Source organism: Mesoplodon mirus (assembly GCF_964341445.2).
Source record: "Mesoplodon mirus genome assembly, contig: SUPER_3_unloc_1, whole genome shotgun sequence".
Lineage (NCBI taxonomy): Eukaryota > Metazoa > Chordata > Mammalia > Artiodactyla > Ziphiidae > Mesoplodon > Mesoplodon mirus.
The window spans coordinates 5,730,546-5,738,644 of NW_028295818.1; positions in this window are offsets into that span (position 1 = coordinate 5,730,546).

Here is an 8,099-nt window from a genome sequence, read left to right on the forward strand (position 1 = left end):
TGCCCATGGTGAAAGTGCCCATGGTGACAGTGCTTATGGTAACAGTGGTCACAGTGGCAGTGCTCACAGTGAAAGTTCATATGGTGGCAGAGCCCACGGTTATATTGCCCATAGTGATAGTGTCCATGGTGAGAGTACTCACAATGAAATTGTCCATGGGGACAGTGCCCATGGCCACAGTCCTCACAGTGATAGTGCACCTGGTGATAGTACAATTGGTGGCCGTGCCCATTGTGCCAGTGCCCATGGTGACATTACACATGGTGATATTGCTAATGGTGATATTGCCCATGGTGACAGTGTGCATGGTGATAGTTCTTACTATGACAGTGCCTATAGTGACAATTCTCATGGTGACAGTGCCCATGGCGACAGTGCAAACGGTGACAGTGCCCATGGTGATACTGCTCATGAAGATAGTGCCCATTATAAGAGTTCTCATGTTGATAGTGCCTAAGGTGAAAGTGCCCATGGTGACAGTTCCCATGGTGAAAGTGCTCATGATGACAGTGCCCATGTTGGTAGTTCCCATGGTGATTGTGCTCACAGTGATAGTGAGCAAGGTAACAGTGCACATGGTGGCCGTGGACTTGGTGACAGTGCCCATGATGGCAGTACTCATGGTGACAGTGACTTACAGTGATAGCGCCCATGGTGACAGTGCACATGGTTGTAGTGCACATGGTGGCAGTGAAAAATGGTGACAGTGCCCATGGTGACAGTGCTCATGGTGACTGTACTCATGGTTGCATTACCCATGGTGAGAGTGCTCACAGTGACACTGCCCGTGGTAACCATGCTCACCATGATAGTGCCCATGGTGACAGTGATCACAGTGATAGTGCCAATGGTGATAGTGACAATACAAATGGTGATACAGCTCAAGTTTATAGTTCCCATATTGACAGTGTGCACAGTGACAGTTCTCACGGTGACACTGCCTATGGTGAAAATGCTCATCATGACAGAGCCCATGGTGACCCTGCCACGGTGACACTGCCATGGTGACAGGGCCCACAGTGAGAGTGACCATGGTGATACTGCTCATGGTGATACAGCCCATGGTGACAGTCCTAACGTTGATAGTGCCCATGGTGAATGTGCCCATGGTGATAGTTCCCATGGTGAGAGTGCTTATGTTGGCAGTGCCCTAGGTGGCAGTGCTTGTGGTGACAGTGCTCATGGTGACATTGATCATGGTGGCAGTTCCCATGGTGAGAGTACAGATGGTGGCAGTGAACATGGTGACACTGCCCATGGCACACGTGCTCAAGGTGATAGTGCCCATGGTGACAGTGCTCATGGTGATTTTGCCCATGGTGATAGTGCTCACGTTGATAGTGCCCATTGTTAAGTTGTCCATGGTGACAGTGCTCACAGTAATAGTGAGCATACTGATAGTGCACTTGGTGACAGTGCCCATGCTGAGAGTACACATGGTGATACCGCTCAAGGTGATAGTGCCCATGGTGACAGTGCGCATGGTGAAACTTCTCATGATGACAGTGCCTATGATGACAAGGCTCATCGTGACAATGCCCATGGTGACACTGCTACGGTGACAGTGCCAATGGTGAAAATGACCATGGTGATACTGCTCAAGGTGATAGTACCCATGGTGAGAGTCCTCAAGTTGATAGTGCCCATGGTGAAATTGCCCATTGTGAGAGTTCCCATGGTGACAGTGCTCATGATGACATTGCCCATGATGGTAGTTCCCATGGTGACAGTGCTCACTGTGATACTAACCACGTTAAGAGTGAAGACGGTGGCCGTGTCCTTGGTGACAATGCCCATGATGACAGTACTGATGGTGACAGTGCTCACAGTGATAGTGCCCATGGTGACAGTGCACATTTTTGTAGTGCACATGGTGGCAGTGAAAATTGGTGACAGTGCCTATGGTAACCTTGCTTATGGTGATAGTGCCCATGGTGATATTGCTCACAGTGATAGTGCTCATGGTTAAACTGCCCATGGTGACTGTGCTCTCTGTAATAGTGCCCATACTGATAGTGCACTTGGTGGCCGTGCCCATGGTGACAGTGTCCATGGTGACAGTAATCATGGTGACACTGCTCACGGTGATAGTGCACATGGTGACAGTGCCCATGGTTGTAGTGCACATGTTGGCAGTGAAAAATGGTGACAGTGCCCATGGTGACTGTGCTCACGTTGACAGTGCCCATAGTGAAAATACCCATGGTGACAGTGCTGAAGGTGAAAGTGCCCATGGTGGCAGTTCTCATAGTGATAGTTCTCATGGTGACAGTGCTCATGGTGGCAGTTCCGAGGTGGCAGTGCTCACAGTGACAGTACTCATGGTGATAGTGCTTCTGGTGGCAGTTCCCATGGTGACAGTACCGATAGTGACACTACACATGGTGAGAAGGCCCATGGTAAACATGCTCATGGTTATAGTGCCCATGGTGACAATGCTCACGATGATGGAGCCCATGGTAAAGTTGCCCATGGTGACAGTGCTCACAGTAATAGTGAGCATAGGGATAGTGCACTTGGTGACCATGCCCATGGTGAGAGTGCCCATGGTGAGAGTACACATGGTGATACTGCTCAAGGTGATACTGCCCATGGTGACAGTGCACATGGTGACAGTTCTCACGGTGACAGTTCCTATGGTGACAATTCTCATCGTGACACTGTCCATGGTGACAGTTCCCACGTTGATACTACCCAAGGTGAAAGTGCCCAGGGTGACAGTTTGCATGGTGAAAGTGCTCATGATGATACTGCCCATGTCGGTAGTTCCAGTGGTGAGAGTGCTCACAGTGATACTGACCATCGTAAGAGTGCACATGGTGACCGTACCCTTGGTAACAATACCAACTATGACAGTACTCATGGTGACAGTGCTCACGGTGATAGTGCTCATGGTGACAGTGTACATATTTGTAGTGTACATGGTGGCAGTGAAAACTGGTGACAGTTCCCATGGTAAACGTGTTCACGGTGATATTGCCCATGGAGACATTGCTCACAGTGATAGTGCCCATGGTTAAAGTGCCCATGGTGATAGTGCTCACGGTAATAGTGAGCATCTTGATAGTGCACTTGGTGGCCATGCCCATGGTGACAGTAACCATGGTGACAGTACACATGGTGATACTGCTCAAGGTGATAGTGTCCATGGTGACAGTGCCAATGGAGACACTTTTCATGGTGATAGTGCCCATGGTGATACAGCTCATGGTGATAGTGCCCATGGTGACAGTCTTCACACTGATCGTGCTGATGGTGATAGTACAGTTGGTGGCCGTGGCCATTATGACACTGCCCATGGTGACAGTACACATGGTGATAGTGCTAACAGAGATTGAAACCACGGTTCACTTAGTGATAGTTCCCCCTATGACAGTGCCTATGGTGACAATTCCCTTGGTGAAAGTGCCCATGGTGACAGTGCCCATGGTGACAGTACACATGGTGATACTGCTCAAGGTGATAGTGCCCCTGGTGACAGTGCCCACAGTGACATTTCTCATGGTGGTAATGACTTTGGTGACAGTGCTCAAGGTGAAATTGCCCATGGTGACAATTCTCATGGTGACATTGCCCTTGGAGAGCACTCATGTTGACAGTGCCCATGGTGATGTGCTCATGTTGACAGTGCTCACGGTGATAATGCCCATGGTGACATTGCCCGTGGTGGCAGTGCCCACGGTGCCAGTGCACATGCTGACAGTTCCCATGATGATAGAGCCCATGGTGACAGTGCACATGGTGATACTGCCAATGTTGACAGTGCTCATGGTGACAGTTTTCATCGTTGCAATACCCATGTTTACAGTACTCACTGACATTGCCCATGGTAGCTATGCCCATGGTGACAGTGTCCACAGTGACAGTGACCATGATGACAGTGCCCATGGTGACAGTGACCACAGTGAGAGTGCTCACTGTGATAGTGCCTATGGTGACAGCGCTCATGGTGAAAATCCTTACTGTGCCAGTGCCCATTGTGGCAGTTAACACGGTGATAGTGTTCACGGTAATATTACGCATGGTGACAGTGCTAATGATGACAATACCCATGGTGACAGTACCATGGTGAAAATACCCATGGTGGCAGTTCTCATAGTGAAAATTCTCATGGTGAGACTTGTCATAATAACAGTGCCCAAGGTGGCAGTGCTCGTGGTGGGACTGCTCTTGGTGCCAGTGCTCTTGATGGCAGTTCCCATGGGAACAGTACTGATGGTGACACTGCGCATTGTGATAGTACAAATGGTAACCTTGCTCTCGGTGATAGTGCACGCAGTGAGAGTGCCCATGCTGACAGTCTCATGGTGATAGTGCCCATGGTGAGAGTGCACATGGTGATACTGCCAATGGTGATTGTGCTCATGGTGACAGTGCTCATGGTTGCACTACCCACGGTGACAGTGCTCAAAATGACAGTGCCCATGGTGCCAGTGCCCACGGTGACTTTGCCTATGGTGACACTCCTCACGGTGACGTTGCCCATGGTGACAGGGCTCATGGTGACAGTCCCCATTGTGCCAGTGCCCATGGTTACAGTGCTCACAGTGAAAGTGCTCATGGTAATACTTCTCACAGTGACAGTGCCCAAGGTGAAAATACCCATGGTGAGAATGCTCATCGAGAAATTACCCATGGTGGCAATTCTCATAGTGAGAGTTCTCATGGTGACAGTTCTCATGGTGGCAGTGCCCTAGGTGGAAGTGCTCGTGGTGACAGTGCTCATGGTGACATTTCTCATGGTGGCATTTCCCATGGTGAGAGTAACGATGGGGCAGTGCACATGGTGACAGTGCCCATGGTAACCGTGCTCAGGATGATATGACCCATGGTGACAGTTATCACGGTGGTATTGCCAATGTTGATAGTGCCCACGGTGATAGTGCCCATGGTTAAGTTGCCCATGGTGACAGTGCTCACAGTAAGAGTGAGCATAGTGATAGTGTACTCGGTGACCGTGCCCATGGTGACAGTACACATGGTGATACTGCTCAAGGTGATAGTTCCCTTGTTGACAGTGCACATGGTGACAGTTCTCATGGTGAATGTGCCTATGGTGACAATGCTCATGGTGACCGTGCCCATGGTGAGAGTTCTCACGTTGATAGTGCTCATGATGAAAGTGCCCATGGTGATAGTTCACATGGTGAAAGTGCTCATGATGAGAGTGCCCATGTTGTTATTTCCCATGGTGAGAGTGCTGACGGTGATAGTGACCATGGTAAGATTGCAGATGGTGGCCGTGCCTTGGTGACTTTGCCCATGATGACAGTACTCATGGTGAGATCGCTCATGGTGATAGTGTCCATGGTGACAGTGCACATGATAACAATGCTCATGGTGACATTTCTTAAGGTAGTAGCCCTTGTGGTGATAGTGCATATGGTGCCACTTCCCACCATGACAGTGCTCTTGGTGACAGTGCTCATGTTGATATGGTCCACGGTGGAAATGCCCATGGTGAAATTGCCCATGGTGACAGCGCTTATAGTAAGAGTAGTCACATTGGCAGTGCTCCCGGTGAAACTGCCCATGGTGACAGAGCCCACGGTGACATTGCCCATAGTGATAGTGTCCATGGTGACAGTACTCACAGTGAAATATTCCATGGGGACACTGCCAATGGTTACTGTTCCAATGGTTACCACCCGGTGATAGATGTCTCTCTGAGAGTGCCCATGGTGACAGTGCAAACGGTGACATTGCCTATCGTGACAGTGCTCACAGTGACAGTGCCCATGCTGACTGTGACCGTGGTGACAGTTCGAATGCTGACAGTGCTCATGGTGACAGTCCGCATTGTGCCAGTGCTCAAGGTGACCGTGATCATGGTGAGAGTGCCCATAGTCAAAATACCCATGGAGACAATACTCATGGTGAAAGTGCCCATGGTGGCAATTCTCATAGTGACAGTTCTCATGGTGACAGTGTTCATGGTAGTAGTTCCCTAGGTGGCAGTGCTCGTGGTGATAGAGCTCATGGTGACAGTGCTCATAGGGGCAGTTCCCATGGTGAGATTACCGATGGTGGCAGTGCACATGGTGACAGCACCCACGGTAACCGTGTTCACGGTGATAGTGTCCACAGTGACATTGTGCATGTTGACGTTTCTCACGGTGACACTGCCTATGGAGACAATGCTCATCGTGACCGTGGCCATGGTGATACTGCTCAAGGTGATATTGCCCATGGTGGCTGTCCTAACGTTGATAATGCCCATGGTGAAAGTGTCCATGGTGACAGTTCTCATGGAGAAAGTGCTCATGATGACAGTGTGCATGTTTGTATTTCCCATGGTGACAGTGCTCATGGTGTCAGGGCCCTATGTGGCAGTGCTCATGGTGACAGTACTCATGGTGACAGTGCTCATGGTGGCAGTTCCCATGGTGAGAGTATCGATGGTAGCTGTGCACAAGGTGACATTCCCCATGGTAACCGTGATCACAGTTACAGTTCCCATGGTGACAGTGCTCACAGTGATAGTGCCAATGGTGACAGTGACCATGGTGATACTGCACAAGGTGATAGTGCCCATGGTTACATTCCTCACGTTGATAGTTCCCATGGTGAAAGTGCCTATGGTGAGAGTTCCCACACTGAAAGTGCTCATGATGACAGTGCCCATGTTGGTATTTCCCATGGTGACAGTGCTCACATTGATACTGACCATGGAAAGAATGCATATGGTGGCTGGGCCCTTGGTGACAATGCCCATGATGACAGTTCCGATGGTGACAGTGCTCACGGTGATAATGTCCATGTTGACAGTGCTCATGGTTACAGTGCACATGGTGACAACCCATGCTGTCATTACTCACGGTGACAGTGAGCAAGGTTGCAGTACCCATGTTGACAGTGCCCACGGTGACACTGCCCATGGTGAAAGTGCCCTTGGTGACATTGCTTAAGGAGATAGTACTTGCAGTGATAGAGCGCATGGTGCCATTTCCCACCATGACAGTGCTCTTGTTGACAGTGCTCACAGTGACAGTGCCCATTGTGGCAATGCCCATGTTAACAGTTCCTAAGGTGACACTGCCCGTTATGACATTTCCCATGGTGACAGTGCCCATGGTGCCATTGCCTATGGTGACAGTGCTTACGGCGATAGTGCCCCTGGTGACAGGCTTATGGCGACAGTGCGAATGTTGCAACTGCCCATGGTGAAAGTGCTAACGGTGATAGTGCTCACTGTAATATTGCTGATGCTGACAGTGCAAATGGTGACAATACCTATAGTGAGAGTACTCATGGTGAAAATACACATGGTGACAGTTTTCATAGCGACAGTTCTCATGGTGACAGTGCTCATAGTAACAGTGCCCAAGGTGGCAGTGCTTGTGGTGACATTGCTAATGATGACAGGGCTTGTGGTGTCAGTTCCAATGGGGACAGTAACGAAGGTGAATCTGCACATTGTGACAGTGCCCATGGTCAACTTGCTCACGGTGATAGTGCACATGGTGACAGTGCCCATGGTGGTATTGTTCCTGGTGAAAGTGCCCATAGTCACAATTCTCACGGTGTATAGCTCACGGTGACAGTGCCCCTGGTGACAATACCCAGGGTGACAGTACTCATGGTGACAGTGCTCATGGTGATAGTGTCCATGGTGACAGTGCCCATGATCATAATTCTAATGGTGATAGTGCCCATGGTGACAATACCCAGGGTGACAGAGCTCATGGTAACAGTGCTCACAGTAAAAGTGCCCATGGTTAGAGTACCTAGGGTGCAATGCCCATGCTGATAGTGCTCATGGTGACAGTGTCCATGGTGACAGCTCTAATGCTGATAAGGACCATAGTGACAATACCCATGGTGACATTACTCATGGTGATAATGCTCAAGGTGATAGTGTCCATGGCAATAGTGCCCATGGTGAGAGACATCATGCTGATAGGGCCCATGGTGACAGTCCTCAAGTTAAAGGTGCCCATGTTGAACGTGCCCATGGTGACAGTTCCCATGGTGAAAATGCTCATTATGAAAGTGCCCATGTTGGTAGTTCCCATGGTGACAGTGCTAACAGTGATATTGACCATGGTACGTGTGCACATGTTGGCCGTGCCCTTGGTGACAATGCCCATGATGACTGT